The sequence below is a fragment of the Somniosus microcephalus genome, unplaced genomic scaffold, assembly GCF_052327205.1.
Source record: "Somniosus microcephalus isolate GS21.2 unplaced genomic scaffold, FLI_Smic_1.0 scaffold46, whole genome shotgun sequence".
NCBI classification, from domain to species: domain Eukaryota; kingdom Metazoa; phylum Chordata; class Chondrichthyes; order Squaliformes; family Somniosidae; genus Somniosus; species Somniosus microcephalus.
The window spans coordinates 721,962-740,648 of NW_028225233.1; the positions used below are offsets into that span (position 1 = coordinate 721,962).

The window sequence follows — 18,687 nt, forward strand, 5'->3', positions numbered from 1 at the left end:
AATTACAAATCGAGGGTATAACCCATGCACACATTCCAGAGCTTGAGAAGTACAGAGTAAAGCCTCTCTTCCACACCAGAAAATAACAGGTACAAAATATAAACCACACTTCCATACCAGAGGTGGACATGTAGACTGAAACACAGACTCTCACATCAAGACACTGACAGATACAAAGAAAAATATTCACTCACTTACTAGAAAACAACAGGTGCAGAATAAATCACAAACTCACATTCCAGATACAGACAGGTACAGCGTTAAACCCGCACTCAAATAGCAGTAAATAACAGTTGCAGAGTAAAGCCACAAACAAATGTGCTGTACCTTTCTGTGATTCTTTAAAAGGACAATATCCCGAATGAATAATTCGACTAAATTAATGCTGTGGTTTCCTCTTACAAGAGCCGTTGCTTTGCTTTATGCTTTCTCAGTGCGTTGTGAAATTTATTTGCAATGGCCACCGGCATTGTCCCTTCCGACACGCCGTGTTTGGCCAGCTCCCCGGGCAGCACCAGACTCACGGCGGTCTGGATGTGTGGACACAATCCGTACACTCCAAACTATTAGAGGTTGGTGCCATCTCCTGGCCGCCAGCCAGTAGTGCAACAAGATAACCATTCATCAGTAACTGTTTATATTGGAGAGAAATAAACTGAACACCTTGTTTATGTTCAGATTGAAATGATTGCAAAGTGTTTTACTCATCCTGACTAAAGCTCCAAAGACCCATTGCGTGCGATCTGTAAATACAGAAGATTACATTTTAAAATTAGAACGATGGGGGGACAGTGGTGATTGTAGCTGCTCTTTCGAGCGAGTTGATTGGTGTTCGAATTCGCGGCATCGCAACCAGGCTCCTGTTGATACAGTTTAGGTCACCCTATCGCAGTTTAATGCCTTCCAGCAAATGCCATTTCACTAAAATTTACAACAAAATAAATCATCGCCCATTTGCTTCTCCCATAAAAATGATTTTCAATTTATTTTTGTGGATTATTATTTTTAACCTATAAAGGATTTTAAAATAATAAACGGAGTGAGGGCTCAATCCAAGCGATATAATTATTCACAGTGGCCATTTTTAATTGGAGGGAAAGTGCCTCAGCATAGTGCTGACGTTCTGATTAAAATGAGTGCTGTGTCTCTCACTTGACCCACTTAGGAGCCAAAAGAAGGATATAGTCCGTAAATATATAAATTAACATATATGAGCGATGGTGGTATAGTGGTGAGCATAGCTGCCTTCCAAGCAGTTGACCTGGGTTCGATTCCCGGCCATCGCAACCGAGGTACTTTTAATACCCCTCGCAGGTCAGAACTGACATGTGGAACGTTGCAGCAGGATTTCAAGAGAAGAAAATGTCCATTGCAACTGACAAAATACTTTGATCTTCCATGGAATCCCATGCGTCTCCCACAGAATTAAAAAGGAATTTTAAAACAACAGTGAAAATGGTGATCAAAAAAGACAGAAGATTTCTAGGTCACAAACAGTGCTATGGATACTGCAGGGGAAGGTCATGTATTAGAGATTGACAGATACAGAACAAAACCAACACTCGCACGACAGAAACTGGCAGATACAGAGTAAAGCCCATACGCAATTACGAGTAATTGACAGGTACAGGGTGAAAACCTCTCTTCCATACCAGAAACTGACAGGTACAATGAAAAGCCACCCACAATTTAGCAGAAACTGGCAGGTAAAGAGTAAGACTCACACTCACACTTCAGAGATTGTTTCCCCTCACAGGAGAATCTAGAACTATGGGGCAAAGGCTCCGGAGAAATGGCCGGCCTTTTAAGACTCCGATAAGGAGGAATTTCTTCACTCAGAGGGTTGCGAATATTTGGAATTCGCTGCCCCAAGGAGCTGTGGATGCTCAGTCGTTGATTATGTTTAAGGCTGATATAGATTCTTGTACTGCAGAGGAATTAAGGGATATCGGGAAAGGACAGGAAATCCGAGTTGAGTTCGAAGGTCAGCCATGATCTTATTGAATATCAGAGCAGGCTCGAGAGGCAGTATGGCCACCCCTGCTCGAAATTCAAATGTTCTTAGAAAGTAAAACGAATACTCACATATCATAAATATGTCTGGTACAGATAAAACTATATTAATATACCAGAGAACGACGGGTATAGAGTAGAACCCACATTCATATACCAAAGATTGACAGACACAGTGTAAAACATACACTCAGACACCAGGGATTGACAGTTAGAGTGAACCCCACATGCAATTAGCAGAAATTGATTCTGTTGATACGATACACTAAGTGCCCAAAAATCTATATATCTCAGTCTTGAATATACCCACCGACTGAGCATCCACAGCCCTCTGGGGTAGAATTGAAAAGATTCATAACCCTCCGAGTAAATACATTTCTGCTCATCCCAGACCTATAAGTTGAACCAACACTACCATACACTTATACTCCAACCACTTGCAATAAGGGCAAATATAAAATTTAATTCCCAATTGATTGCTGTTAACTTTCTGTGATTCATGTACGAGGACACACAAATCCCTCTGAATACGAACATTTACTGGGCTTTCACCTTCTAAAAAATTCCGTATTTTCAATCATATAAAGTAAAACACACACACACATACCAGAGTCAGATTAATACAGAATAAAACCCACACTCAGCTACCAGAGACTGAACAACACACAGTAAAACCCGCACTCACACACCAGAGACTGTCAGGGACAGAGAGAAAGCCACACTCACATCGATGAAATTGAAAGGTACAGAATAAAGCCCACAGTCACATACCAGAGACATACAGATACAGAGTAAATATCACACTCACTTCCCAGAGATTTACTGATACAGTGTGAAATCCACACTTAAATACCAGAGACAGACAGATACAGAGTAAAACCCACACTCAATTCCCAGAGAGTATTTTTTGTGGGGGCTGCGCGACCCATTCAGATTAACATGCATGTGCAGTTGTTGCCATTAGAACATCGTAGGATCTGCTGCACAGGACCGGCAGCTTAAAGGGAACATTTGCTATAGAATAAAACCGACACTCAGATACCAGAGACTAACAGATACAGAGTGAAAGACACACTCACATACCAGACACTAACAGATACAGAGTAAAACCGACACTCACATAACAGAGACTAACAGATACAGAGTAAAACAGGGATGCGGTCACCTGCACTGAGCACGCCAAGCGCAAGACGGTCACTGCCATGCATGTGGTGTACGCTCTGAAACGGCAGGGCCGCACTCTATGGATCCGGCGGCAGAACAACTCGACTCTTTCAACCAAACACAACACAAAGGCTCTTTTAAGAGCCACTCACCACCTCACAGAGAGAGCAGTGACCTGGGAGCGGGGATAGATTGACGATTTACATTGTGATCGGTGAAGATCTATATTTAATAACAAGATCAAATTTAGGTGTGGAGGTTTTATAAATCAGCATACGCACGATGGGTCGAATGGCCTTCAGTCGTTGGATCGCAGACATTTACGGCATAGAAGGAGGTTATTCGACCCTTCATCTCTGCCGGCCGTAGCCTTGTCGGTAGCGGCACTTCTGTAACTCAATTTCTGGTCTGGGATTTATGTGGGTGTTGATTTTACTCTATATCTGACACTTTCTGGGATCTGACTGAGAGTTACTGTGTATTTCTTAGGGTCTGGTATGTGAGTGTGTCTTTACTCTATAGCTCTCTGTCTCTGCGATGTATAGTATTATAGAATGTTACGGCACAGAAGGAGGCCATTCGGCCCATCGTGTCTGTCGGCCATAAACAATCTATAAAGCCAAATCGCACTTTACAGCTCTTGGTCCTTTGTCTTCCAGTTTACGGCACTTATGGTCATATCCAAGTTATTTTATTAAATGTGATGAAGGTTTCTGTCTCTAACACCCTTTCAGGCAAAATAATTCCAGACCCCAACCACCCTGTGGGTGAAAATAAAATCTCATTTGACGGAATGTGTAAACCTCTTCAGGAACTCCCACTCCAGTGTGCGGGTCACACACTCGGTTTATCAGTAATTCGGATGATAATTAACATCGTCTTAATGAGGCCCATTTAATGAATGATAAAAGCGATTTGTAAAACGGTCACATTTTTGTTGATTTAAGTGGGATAAAAAGAAATCTGATCATGCGCTAAAATACAACCCTCGCCTCCCCCTCAGTTGTCGAAGCCACTTCTAAAACAGAGGAGGACAACATCGAAATTCTAACCGTAGAGCTGAGCAAAGTAGTAGTGACCTCAGTGTACAAGCCACCTGGCACAGATTTCAGCTTCTCTAACCCTGTACCCAACCTGCACAATAAACCACAGATCATCATTGGAGACTTTAATAGCCACAGTACCCAATGGTGGTACAAGGAGACTAACAACGATGGAGAAGCAGTCGAAGAATGGATGGACACGAACCAGCTTAGTCTCATCCACGATCCTAAATTGCCAGCCTCCTTCCACAGTGCCCGCTGGAAATGTAGATATAATCCAGATCTTGCCATTGCCAGCAAAGACATCGCTGGCCTCTGCAAGAAGCTTGTCACAGACCCAATACCACAGACACAACACCGTACTATTGGCATCCAGGCAAATGCAGCAGTGTTACCAACCATCGTACCATTCAAAAGGCGCTTCAACTTCAAGAAGGCCGATTGGAACGGTTTCACACGAGCACTTGACCGCAAGGTCAAACGCATTAAACCACTACCTGAGCACTACAACCTCTTTGCAAAAGCTGTCCACAAAACAGCTAGAAGGAAGATCCCCCGATGTTGCAGAGTACACTACATCCCTGGTCTCACCAAGGAGAATGCTGAACTCTACTGGGAGTATGTCTCAATGTTTGAATCTGACCCCTTCTCAGAGGAAACAATATCTACCGGTGGGAGGGTGATGTTAAGTATCTCTCAAGAACGTCAAAACACCCGGAACACCATGATAGAGACAACAGATCTTACAAAAAACAGCAAGAAGGCATGGTCTCTCATACGCAAACTTGGTGGTGATCCCAAGAAAGCTGCCCAACATCCAAATGTGTCTGCTAACCAAGTTGCACACCAGTTGCTCCTGAATGGAAAAATCAACAAGAAACAACCAAGAGCACAACTAGATAGGAAGAAGTACAGCGATGATCCTGGCTTCACTAGACCATTCACCATGGAAGAGTTGGAAACTGGTACATCTAATCTAAAACACGGGAAAGCAATTGGTCTTGACAAAATAGCAATGGAGCAGATAAAGCATTTTGGACAGCAAGCAAAGAAGTGGCTCCTACAATTGTTCAACCACTGTCTGGCAACACACAAGCTACCTAATATCTGGCAGAAGGCACATGTAATAGCACTATTAAAGCCTGGAAAAGATCCCTCAGATCCTAAGAGTTTTCGGCCAATTTCACTGCTTTGCCACACCTATAAGCTGTTTGAACGCCTGATACTCAATAGGATAGCACCAACTGTAGATGAGAAGATCATTCCAGAGCAAGCAGGTTTCCGCCCCGGCAAATCAACAACAAGCCAACTGCTCAACCTCACACAACACATCGAAGATGGTTTTGAGCAAGGGATGGTAACAGGTGCTGTTTTTGTAGACCTGTCAGCAGCATACAATACAGTAAACCATAGACGTCTCCTCTGCAATCTTCTAGAGATGACAAAAGAGATTCACTTAACAGAGCTGTTAGAAAGCACGCATCAGAATCGCCGTCTCTATGTTGAATTAAGTGGGAAGCGCAGCAGGTGGCGTATTCAGAAGAATGGTCTTCCTCAGGGAAGCGTGTTTGCACCGCTGCTGTACAACATCTACATGAATGAACAACCTATTGACGGTGTCACACGCCGTTTTATTTCGGCTGATGACTTAGGTGTCACTGACCAAAGCACTGAATTTAAGACCGTGGAGAAAGCGCTTTCTGAGGCCTTGGAGGGACTAAAATCCCACTATGAAGAAAACAACCTTCGCGCAAACCCATCAAAGACGCAAGTTTGTGCATTCCACCTCAGAAACCGTGAAGCCAAACGCCAGTTGAATGTAACCTGGTGTGGAGCAACACTGACGCATTGCGAGCACCCTATCTACTTAGGAGTCACCCTTGACAGATGTCTCACCTTCAAGAACCACATCGAGAAGACAAAGGTGAAAGTAAGTGCACGAAACAACATCCTGAATAAGCTAACTAACACAAGATGGGGAGCAAGCCCGAAAACATTGCGAACCAGTGCACTTGCTCTTTGCTATTCCACTGCCGAATATGCCTGCCCTGCATGGGAAAGGTCTACTCATGCCAAGAAGATGGATGCCATTCTGAATGCAAGCTGCCAATTTATCACAGGTTGCTTAAAACCAACAAACACCAACAGCCTATATACCCTGGCGGGTATCGCTCCCCCTGATATTAGAAGAATGGTGGCCAGCAAGAAAGAGCGACTCCGTCAAACATCAGATGAGAGGCACCCTCTGCATTGTCATACACCTACACCCAGCCATCTAAAGTCCAGGAAGAGCTTCATGAACAGTGTTGTTCCATTACAATAAACCTCATCTGAAGCCCGCATCGCCTTGTGGAAAGACTGGCTCGCCAGTCTTGAACAACCCCCAGCAATGGAAATTTTACCTGATGAAAACCTCCCCCCAGGAGCTAATTGCAACTGGGCAATCTGGAAGTGCCTTAACAGACTTAGGACCGGTGTAGGTTGCTCAAAGGTGTCACTAAGCAAATGGGGATATTCAACCAGTCTGACAACTTGTGAATGTGGAAATGAGGCATAGACTATGCAACATCTCCTGCAATGCACATTGTTAGAGGAACCCTGCACTGTTGCAGATCTTGCCGAATCCAACAACAAGGCGCAAAAATGTGTCCAGTTCTGGCTGGGCTATGTATAGACTGTCCGTGGACACGATAAGAAGAAGAAGCCTCCCCCTCCCCTGCACTTTTTAAACCGGCGGGAAGGACCCATGCGAGCACCGCTCCCCCAGCGGATGCCGTTTCCTCTGTGCTCGGCTGCTAAGGACTACAAACACGGTCGTGGTCGCTCTTTCCCTCTGCTCTCTGTCCGGTTCATTTACAGCGCGTGCCGACGAATTAAAAGCTTGTTTAAGGGACGAGACTCTGATTTCAGTCACTTTATTCTCTGTCAAGACCTTTCCAATTTATTTATGCAATTTAGGAGTCATCCGTTTATTAAGTGAGACTTCCTGCAGTGTAACAAGGCAGAATGGGAGTTAGTTTAGAGAACAGAAGGGGGTCAGTTTGATCACTATGTACCTCTTCACTTTTCACAGCAGGACTCCCAGTTCTAGTTTCACTCCCGCAGCCGCGCCTGTGCAAATGATCGGTCGATAATCTGTGAAACCTCACTTTTACAAAGATTGACCTGGAATGTCTCCTGTTACAGAATCAATGGGGATTGAATCGCACCTGTTACAGTTTGAAATTGAACCCGAAATTAATCCTGATTGTATCTGTTAGATCCGTGATTCTTTAAATAGGATGTTTCCCCAAGAACTACACGGAGGCTGTAACTTAACAATCAACAGGTGTTTACTGGAGTAGAGTAGTCTCAAGACTGAAGTACAGAAGCCTGCTCTGGCTTTATATACAGGTGTGGTCACTGCCGGTACTACAGTATACAGGAGCTGTAAAACAGTTCTCTCTTAAAGGTAGATACACAACAATTCCTCCCCTTTTAGATTAACACTACCCATAACATTCAAATAACAGTTAACACTTTAACATGCACAATAAACAGAAATAGTCCATTTATAAATTCAGTCTTTGGGGCGGCTTCCTGATCCTTTCTAGATAGCACCTTTGATGCGCTATCAATTACCCATAAAAGACGGAGAGTTAGGAGAGTAACTAAAAGGCTTTTATTAACAAAGAACAGAGCATGCCTCTCGTGGTTGACTGGTTTCCAAGAGGGCAGGGGCCTGCAGAGCAGTCACCTTTATACCTGGGCATGTGGGTGGAGCCAGGGGCGGAGCCAGCTGAGGCATGCATAGATACAACACTGTGCAACAACAGCAACAACGGTGAACAACAATAACAGTGGTTTACCACATTCACCCCTTGTTTAAAATTGAGTCCGGCGGGGTGAAGTGTACTAAAGGTTCGTGTAAGTAAGTCTATCAGGTGGCCTTGTATGCCGTCCTGATCGTCGTGGTGGCGGCGGTGATGGTGCAGCATCCAACGTTGAATCTGGCGTCTCATTGAGTGGTTGGGTGGTAAATGATGGGTCTTGGGGCTGCGGCATGCCGTCTACAGGTGTTGGGTTGTGGGTAGTGGTGGATGGCAATGGTAGTGTTTCAGGGGCACCCGAAGGTGCGAGGTCTTGTATGGAGACTGTGTCCTCCCGCCCGTCCGGGTACGCCACGTAAGCATACTGGGGGTTGGCATGGAGGAGGCTCACCCTCTCGACCAGGGGGTCCATTTTATGGGACCTCATGTGTTTCCGCAGTAGGACGGGTCCTGGAGACATCAGCCATGTCGGTAGCGAGGTGCCCGATGTGGACTTCCTGGGGAAAGTGAACATTTTTTCATGGGGGGTGGCATTGGTGGCCGTACAAAGCAGTGACCGAATGGAATGGAGTGCTGCAGGGAGGACCTCCTGCCAGTGAGAGGTCGGAAGGCCCTTTGATTTTAAGTTTAAGAGGACGGCCTTCCAAACTGTCGCATTCTCTCTTTCCACCTGGCCGTTCCCCCGCGGGTTGTAGCTGCTGGTTCTGCTTGTAGCAATACCTCTCGTGAGCAGGTACTGATGGAGTTCGTCGCTCATAAAGGATGAGCCCCGGTCGCTATGGATATAGCTAGTGAAGCCAAACAAGGCGAAAAAGTCATTCAGACCTTTAATGGCCGTGGTACTGGTCATGTCTGGGCAAGGGATGGCAAACGGGAAACGGGAGTACTCATCAATTATGTTGAGGAAGTACACGTTGTGGTCAGAGGAGGGGAGGGGCCCTTTAAAATCGATGCTCAGGCACTCGAAGGGGCGAGTGGCCTTGATCAGGCTTGCTCTGTCTGGCCTATAAAAATGCGGTTTGCACTCGGCACAGAGTTGGCAGTTCCTGGTCATGGTCCTGCCCTCCTCGATGGAGTAGGGCAGGTTACGGGATTTGATGAAGTGAAAAAACCTGCTGACCCCCGGGTGGCAGAGGTCATTGTGGAGGGTCTTCAGTCTATCAACTTGCGCGTTGGCGCATGTACCACGTGATAGGGCATCTGGGGGCTCATTGAGTTTCCCGGGCTTGTACAAGATATCTTAATTGTAGGTGGAGAGTTCGATTCTCCACCTCAAGATCTTGTCATTCTTGATTTTGCCCCTCTGCTTATTATTAAACATAAAAGCTACTGAACGCTGGTCAGTGAGCAGGGTAAATCGTTTTCCGGCCAGGTAATGCCTCCAATGTCGCACAGCTTCCACAATGGCCTGGGCCTCCTTTTCGACAGAGGAGTGTTGAATCTCAGGGCCCTGGAGGGTCCTTGAGAAAAAGGCCACGGGTCTCCCCGCCTGGTTAAGGGTTGCAGCTAGGGCAAAGTCGGATGCGTCGCTCTCCACTTGGAAAGTGATGGACTCATCCACTGCGTGCATCGTGGCCCTTGCAATATCTCTTTTTATGAGAGTGAAGGCTGCACAGGCCTCTGCTGTCAGGCGGAAGGAGTTGGACTTGATGAGGGGTCTGGCTTTGTCCGCATAGTTGGGCACCCACTGAGCATAGTACGAGAAAAACCCTAGGCATCTCTTCAGTGCTTTTTGGCAGTGGGGGAGGGGGAGCTCCATAAGGGGGCGCATCCTGTCGGGGTCGGGGCCAATGACTCCGTTCTCCACTACACAGCCAAGAATGGCAAGGCGCGTGGTGCGAAACATACACTTGTCCTTGTTATATGTTAGGTTCAGCCGCTGGGCCGTACGGAGGAATTTCTCTAGATTAACATCATGGTCCTGCTGGTCGTGGCCGCAGATGGTGACGTTGTCTAGATAGGGGAAAGTGGCCTGGAGCGCGTTCTGGTCAACCATCCGGTCCACCTCCCGTTGGAAGACTGAAACCCCGTTGATGACGCCGAAGGGGACTCGGAGGAAGTGGTAGGGATGACCGTCAGCTTCAAAAGCTGTGTACTGGTGGTCCTCAGCCCTGATGGGGAGCTGGTGGTATGCCGACTTCAGATCAATCGTCGAGAACACCCGGTATTGTGCTATCTGATTGACCATGTCAGATATGCGGGGGAGTGGGTATGCATCTAACTGGGTGTAACGATTGATTGTCTGGCTGTAGTCAATAACTAGGCGCTGTTTTTCGCCAGTCTTCACTACCACCACTTGGGCTCGCCATGGGCTAGTGCTACCCTCAATAATCCCTTCCTTCAGGAGTCTTGCTACTTCAGATTTAATGAAGCTCCTATCCCCGGCACTGTACCGCCTGCTTTTGGTAGCGATGGGCTTACAGTCGCGGGTGAGGTTAGCGAACAAGGCGGGGGGAGACTTTAAGCGTGGAGAGGCTGCAAATGGTGCGTGGTGGGCGATTTAAAAGCTGCTGGCTGCAGACTGTGAGAGGGGGGAGGGGTCCGCCGTACGCTAATGTGACACTTTTAAGGTGGCACTGAAAATCCAACCCCAGTAGAACGGCAGCGCAGAGATGGGGCAGGACAAGAAGTTTAAAATTTTTGTATTCTGTGCCCCTTACTGAAAGGGTCACTACACAGTAGCCACCGACGTCTGCTGAATGGGATTTGGAAGCCATAGAGATCCGATGGCGCGTTGGCAGGACCGGGAGAGAGTAACTGCGCACCGTGTCGGGGTGGATAAAGCTCTCCGTGCTCCCGCTGTTGAAAAGGCAGGTAGTGGCGCGGCCATTTACCGTAATGTCCATCATGGACCTGGACAGTTGGTGAGGGAGAGATTGGTCCAGCGTCACGGAGGCCAGCGTATGGTCAAGCGAGTCACTGTGGTCGTCAGACGAGGCGGTGGTTGAGTCCGGGTCACCCGTGATTGGAGTTGGAGGTGTCCAAGATGGCGGACAAAATGGCTGCGCCCAGGATCCCGATCCCCACGCGGCTGGAGGTGTCCAAGATGGCGGTCAAGATGGCTGCCCCCACGGTTCACATGCGGCGCTGCTGGCGTTAGCGGTTTTACCTTTGCAGGCGCTGACGTAGTGTCCTTTCTTCCCGCAGCCAGAGCAGGTAGCATTTTTCGCCGGGCAGCGTGCTCTGGGGTGTTTAGCCTGGCCACAAAAGTAACATTTCGGGCCCTTGGACATCGCTGCAGCAGTTGGTGCCGGGGGTGGCGGTCCCATGACCCAAGGTTGAGGCGTCCACAGTGCCGAGCGGCTAGGGGAGAATGCGTCCATATTCCGGTGGGCCGCGTCTAGCGAGAGCGCGAGGGACACTGCCTTCTTCAGGTTGATTTCGCCCTTCTCCAGCAGTCTCTGCCGGGAGTAGTCGGACTTGAGGCCCGCAACGAAAGCATCTCGGATAAGTCCCTCCGTGTCTGTCGCGGCCGATACCTCTTTACAATTGCAGGCTCGGCCGAGTATCTGTAGTGCCCGTAGGAATGCCTCCACCGATTCCCCGGATTGCTGTTTGCGGGATCTCAGGAGGTGTCTGCCATAAACCGTATTTACCGGGCGTGTGTATTGTCCTTTTAGCAGATCGATAGCCGCCGCATAGGTAGTCGCGTCCTGGATGAGCATGTAGACTTGGTGGCCCACCTTGGAGGCCACGATTTTTAGTTTGTTTCCATCTAGTGTCACCGCTGAGGCTTCCAGGTAAGCTTTGAAGCAACGCAGGCATTGTGCGAACTTGGTAGACAAACACGCCTCTTGAGGGTCTAGGTCCAGGCATGTTGGTCTGAGGGCATGCAGCAGCGCCTGCTGCTCAGCGTTTGGTGCCGTCATTTGCTGCAGCGCTGGCTGCTCAGCGTTTGGTGCCGACATTTTGTTTCTTGTTAATAAAATTGATGCGCTATTAATTACTCATAAAAGATGGAGAATTAGGAGAGTAACCAAAAAGCCTTTTATTAACAAAGAACAGTGCATGCCTCTCGTGGTTGACTGGTTTCCAAGAAGGCAGGGGACTGCAGAGCAGTCACCTTTATACCTGGGCATGTGGGTGGAGCCAGGGGCGGAGCCAGCTGAGGCATGCATAGATACAACAGTGTGCAACAACAACAACAACAGTGAACAACAATAACAGTGGTTTACCACACTCCTCGACGGGAAATGCAGAGTTGCAGGCAGATTCGAATCAATCTCGTCGCCACTGTTAGATCCGTGATTCTTTAAATAGGATGTTTCCCCAAGAACTACACGGAGGCTGTAACTTAACAATCAACAGGTGTTTACTGGAGTAGAGTAGTCTCAAGACTGAAGTACAGAAGCCTGCTCTGGCTTTATATACAGGTGTGGTCACTGCCGGTACTACAGTATACAGGAGCTGTAAAACAGTTGTCTCTTAAAGGTACATACACAACAGTATCAGCCTGGAATTTGCAAGGGAGTGATGGAATAAGATAAAAAGAATTTAAAAATGTTAGGAAATCTTTGACTAATAATGAATTTACTATCTTAATTCTGTGGTTCAGAAAGACATTGGTGGGCTTTTTGAAAATAAAAAATCGTTGGCGGTCTGACTGTTGAGGCCAGTTATTTCCGCCCTATTGATTGGCAGGTTGGTCAACGGAAAACACAAATGAAATTCATACAAAGCAACCAATCATAATTTCGCTCTCTGAGTTCCTTAAGAAGGTATAAGGAAAGCAGAAGAGCAGTAGCAGAGGAGACTTTCATTCTTTCTCTGACCGTGTGGAAATGTCTGGAAGAGGAAAAACCAGCGGTAAAGCTCGGGCCAAGGCCAAGTCCCGCTCCTCCCGGGCCGGACTGCAGTTCCCTGTGGGCCGTGTTCTCAGGCTCCTGCAAAAGGCCAACTTTGCAGAGTGTGTGGGTGCCGGAGCCGCGGTCTACATGGCTGCTGTGCTCGAGTATCTGACCGCTGAAATCCTGGAGCTGGCCGGCAACACGGCCCGCGACAACAAGAAGACCCGCATCATCCCCAGACACCTGCAGCTGGCCATCCGCAATGACGAGGAGCTCAATAAGCTGCTGGGAAAGGTGACCATCGCTCAGGGTGGGGTGCTGCCTAATATCCAGGCCATGCTGCTGCCCAAGAAAACCAGCACTGCCAGCTCCAAGAGGAAGTAAAGCGGACAAGATTCAATCTAATAACCAAAGGCTCTTTTCAGAGCCACCCACTGTATCTAGGAAATGGCTGGTTACTGTTCTGTTCTATGGGTCGCAATTTTTTTTTTTATTCATTGATGGGATGTGGGCATCGCTGGCTGGCTAGGCCTGCATATAGTGCCATCCCTAATTGCCCTTGAGAAGATGGTGGTGAGCCGCCTTCTTGAACCGCTGCAGTTCATATGGTGTAGGTACACCCACAATGCTGTTAGGGAGGGAGTTCCAGGATTTTGTTCCAGCAACAGTGAAGGAACGGTGATACAGGTCCAAGTCAGGATGGTGTGTGGCTTGGAGGGGAACTTATAGGTGGTGATGTTCCCATGCGTCTGCTGCCCTTGTCCTTCTAAGTGGTGGAGGTCGCGGGTTTGGCAGGTGCTGTTGAAGGAGCTTTGGCGAGTTGCTGCAGTGCATTTGTAGATGGTACACACGGCAGCCACAGTGCGCCGGTGGTGGAGGGAGTGAATGTTGAAGGTGGTGGATGGAGTGCCAATCAAGTGGGCTGCTTTATCCTGAATGGTGTCGAGCTTCTTGAGTGTTGTTGGAGCTGCACTCATCCAGGCAAGTGGAGAGTATTCCATCACACTCCTGACTTGTGCCTTGTAGATGGTGGAAAGTCTTTGGGGAGTCAGGAGGTGAGGCACTCACCGCAGAATTCCCAGCCTCTGGCCTGCTCTTGTAGCTACAGTATTTATATGGCTGGTCCAGTTCAGTTTCTGATCAATGGTAACCCCCAGGATGTTGATAGTGGGGGGGTTCAGCGATATTAATGACATTGAATGTTAGGGGGAGATGGTTAGTCTCGCTTGTTGGAGATGGTCATTGCCTGGCACTTGTGTGGTGCGAATGTTACTTGCCACTTGTCAGCCCAAGTCTGAATGTTGTCCAGGTCTTGCTGCATATGGACACGGACTTCGTCAGTATCTGACGAGTCTCGAATGGTGCTGAACAATGTGCGAACATCCCCACTTCTGACCTTATGATGGAGGGAAGGTCATTGATGAAACAGCTGAAGATGGTTGGGCCAAGGACACTGTCCTGAGGAACTCCTGCAGTGATGTCATGTGATTGAGATGAATGACCTCCAACAACCTCAGCCAACTTCTTTTGTGCTAGGTATGATTCCAACCAATCTCAGATCTAAATTAACATCTTAAATCTTAAATTCTACTTTGAAATTCACAGATTTGCCCATTCAGTTATCTATCCACCACTCACCTGACAATCAAACGCTGCCACACAGTAACAGAGTAACATACAATTGGTATCCTGTATGAACGAATATCCCCTCACTCACAAGCAGTACTAGTGAGTGGTCGTGCTTTTCCAATACTCACCTGTCAATCCCACACTGACACAGTACCAGAGAGTGACAGATAAAGTATCTAGTATAGCCTCACCAGACAATTTAAAAATGTCACATTGTACTAGACAGTGTCAGATACAGTATCTATCGTTTTTCGCCAGCCAATCTGCCACTGACAATGCAGAGAGTGACAGATACAGTATCTGTCCCATATTCAGCAGTGAATCCCACATTGGCACATAGTACCAGAGTGACAGAGGGAGTGTCTATCCCACACTCAATGATCAACCACACTGTTCACACTAGAATCGGATGAGCGCGTCCATCTGCTTTTAATGGTTGTTTGGAGTTTTCAGCTAGACCAATAAACTACTTGGCAATGGTTTTAAGCGGAACATAAACACGGCGCTGAGGTATCTGTCAAAATCAAAATGGTTTCTGCTGAATCATTGTCTCTTGTTGCAGCACTCGCTTTTAGCCAGTAGATGACAAAGACGTCTAATAGTTTGGAGAGTGCGGATTGTGTCCACACATCCAGACCGCCGTGAGTCTGGTGTTGGCCGAGGAGCTGGCCAAGAACGCCAGCTCCAAGTAAAACTCTACAATTTACTGACAGAAATATGGAAATCACAACGGCTGCTTTCAGAGCCACCCACAGCCTCTCTGAAGGAGCCGCCAGTTTAATGCACCGATTTCGTCAGTTTATTCATTCCGGCCAAAGTCCTGTCAATCTGGTGAGGAAATTAGCAGAAAATTAGTGAAACTGCCCCAATTTAATGTCTGTCTCTGTCGAATTTAATAATTATAAATAAAATCTTTCTTTTTTGAATGTGATGGAATGTTTCAAACTTAATTTTAAAATTGATCAATTGAGGCCAATAGTTAATTCTGTTAAGGAAATGGGATTCCAATCAATCGACCAATCCGAAGTAGCCTCAGGTTACAGCGGGTTCCGACAGTTAGAACTGGAGACATTGCAGTCCATCCAATGACTTTATTTAAACCCTTGAATTTCACAATCCCCGACAGTATCTGTGCAGGAAGCAAACTTCAGAAGGAGAATAATCTCACAAGTTGGCCTCTTGTCACAGCAGCTCGGTTTAACCTATTGTGAGGTGGAAAGCTCCGGTTCCCCGTCACACCATCTGTCTGATATATAAAAGCTGAATGGAAACAGAACACTAAGCGCATGGACACCCAGGAAGACTAAAAGAGCATTTCACTGCGAGGGGAGAATACAGGGTCCGGCCCAAAGAGTCACTTGTAACCGCATAATAATCCTTATAATTCTGAAGCTATTCCCCACCCCAATATATCCCCGCTCCCGGTCCCAGGGCGCTGCTCTCTCTGTGAGGCGGTGGGTGGCTCTGAGAAGAGCCTTTGTTTTGTGCCCTGGATGTTGTCACTTTTCGCTGGCGCTTGGCTCCGACTTTTCCCAGTCCTTTGCCTCCTTTACCTCCTCCAGGCCGGACAATTCTTTACAGGAATATCAACTGAATGATAAACTCTCGCCGTCCTGATGAATTTATGAAGCCAGCCCGGATCTGGTTGAGAAAGGCAGAGTGTGAGAGAGGCTGGGACGAGACAGAATCAGAGTGATAGACAGAGCAGAGACAGCGTCCTCTGAGCTTCAGTTCCGCCTCCAGCTTTCATGCTTCAGCATTAAAATAGTTTCCTGCACCTCCCCCTCACCCCCACAGTGTTTAAAGTGACAGGAAGGGACCACGTGAGCTCCCCTCCCCCAGCTCTGCCAGCGGGGGCCGTTTCCTCTGTGCTCGGCTGATGATCGCTGAACACATCAGGGAGCGGAGATATCACGGGCCTGAGTAAGGGAGCAAACAGCAGCCTCCTCACAGCAGCACATCGCATTGAGACTGTGTCCGCAGATGGGCTTTGAGTCGGGGTAATTTCATCGGAAGCTGGGGATTGTTTGTAAGAGACAGATTGGAACAGGAACTAGTTCCGGAACATGGAGTGAGTGGGGGAAGGGAGAGGCCATTCTCGGGCTGTGTCTGTACAGTGTAAGATAACTTAGAATGTAAATCACCTCGCTCTTTCAAATCATTGCTGCTTTCTCCAGATCAGTCGTGAATGTTCCTGATTCAGTTCCAATCTCACCGTGTGTGTTATTATTGTTCAGTGAACAGGGAAACAGCCTGACAGTGAGGATGTGCGGAGATTCACAACGTGCATCGATTGCAGGCAGCAGGTGAGAAATGTGAAATAACACAATTCAAAAATCGGTTATTTCCTTTGGGTGCGTTGAGTTCTCCAGAACCGTGTTGCTGGTGATCGAGAGATACATTGTCGCTCCCTCAGATATATCAGTATCCGGGCTCTGAGACATTCTGTTAACTATTCAGGCAGCTCCATCGCACACACAGTAAGTAGACTATCACTCACAGAGCGCAGAGACACAGAACTGGCCTCTATCCTATTATAACAGGCAGCAGAAGCACTCAGCCCCACAGTGATCCGAATTTCCAGTGTTACATTATGAATCTCACAGTAACTTGCAGTAGTTGAATAAGATGCTGTTTCAAAGCCCAAACACATTGCACTGATAGGCATATCCATTTTCACTCCCTTACACATACGAACAGATAAACACTGATATGGTGTCAGTCCTCGCTGCTGGCTGTACACGGACAGTCAACCCGAATAACTAAAGTGTGGAGATGCCGGATTTGGAATGGGGTGGACAAATGTCAGAAGTCACACAACACCAGGTTATAGTCCAACAGCTTTATTTGAAATCACAAGCTTTCGGAGCGCTGCTCCTTCGTTAGGTGAAGTGGAGAAATGCATAAAGACACAGCTTATATAGCCAGAGAATAATGTCAGATGTTTACAGGTAATCGAATAACTAAAATACAAGACCAGAGAGTCGGAGGTAATGGACTGAAACAAGCCTCCTCCTGAGACAGTCACAGATAATCTCAAACGAGCATTGGCCTACACAAGGTGGAGAAGGAATGGAATCCAATAGTTGCACAGAGCAAGAATAGTACAATACAAGAGACTGTCAATTACATAATAATTCTCACACTCACATACATTACCAGTATAAGAGATACAGAATCAATCCCACACTCACAACCAGTAGCAGAAATGACAGCTACAGAATAAAGCCCACACTCACAAAGCAGTGACAGACAGGTACAAAGTAAAATCTACAATCACACCAGAAACTGACAGGTACAGACAAAAGACTAGAAACTGAGTTAGAGTAAAATCCGCACACACATCCTAGAAACAGAATGCTATAGAGTAAAACCCACATTCACAAACAGGTTCACAGCTATCGATAAAATCAAAACACAATTAAAAGAGACTGACAGATACAGGGTGAAACTTGCACTCACATCCCAGAGAGTGACCGGTACAGGGTGAAACCCACACACACACAAGATTAGACGGGAAGAGACAGACTAAAGTCCACATTCCCATACCAGAAACAGACAGCGACTGATTAAACCTTACTCATATAATAGAAACTACCAGATACAGCATAAATCCCCACTCACGTACTTGAAACTGACATTTACAGAGATCACACCACACTCACATACAAGAGGCAGAATGGTACAGAGTGAAACACACACTCACACAACAGAAGCTGTCAGATAAAGAATAAAACCCCAGAGACTGACAAATACAGAATAAAGCCCACATCCAAATTATAGACTCTGAATGATAAATGGGACAACAAATCTCAGGCACCAGAGAATGACAGCTAGAGATTAATGCCATTACTCACAAACCAGTGACTGACAGATGCAGAATAAATTCCACACTCCCATCCCAGAAACTGACAGGTACTGAACAAAACCCTTACCCTTACAACAGAAATTGAAAGGTATAGCATAAAACCCACACTCACATATCAGAGACTGTCAGATACAGAGTGAAACTCACACTCACATACCAGAGACTGTCAGATACAGAATGAAACTCACACTCATATAACAGAGACTGTCAGATACAGAGTGAAACTCACACTGACATATCAGAGACTGTCAGATACAGAGTGAAACTTACACTCATATACCAGAGACTGTCAGATACAGAGTGAAGCTCACACTCATATACCAGAGACTGTCAGATACAGAGTAAAACTCACACTCACATACCAGAGACTGTCA

The 18,687-nt window shown here is 46.9% G+C and overlaps 1 non-coding gene across 1 annotated transcript; it reads left to right on the forward strand.

Annotated features, from left to right (window-relative positions):
• The first annotated feature begins 1,214 nt into the window (after positions 1 to 1,214).
• Positions 1,215 to 1,286, forward strand: trnag-ucc (transfer RNA glycine (anticodon UCC)). The gene has a single exon. It is a non-coding gene; the product is annotated as a tRNA-Gly (tRNA).
• The last annotated feature ends 17,401 nt before the right edge of the window (positions 1,287 to 18,687 follow it).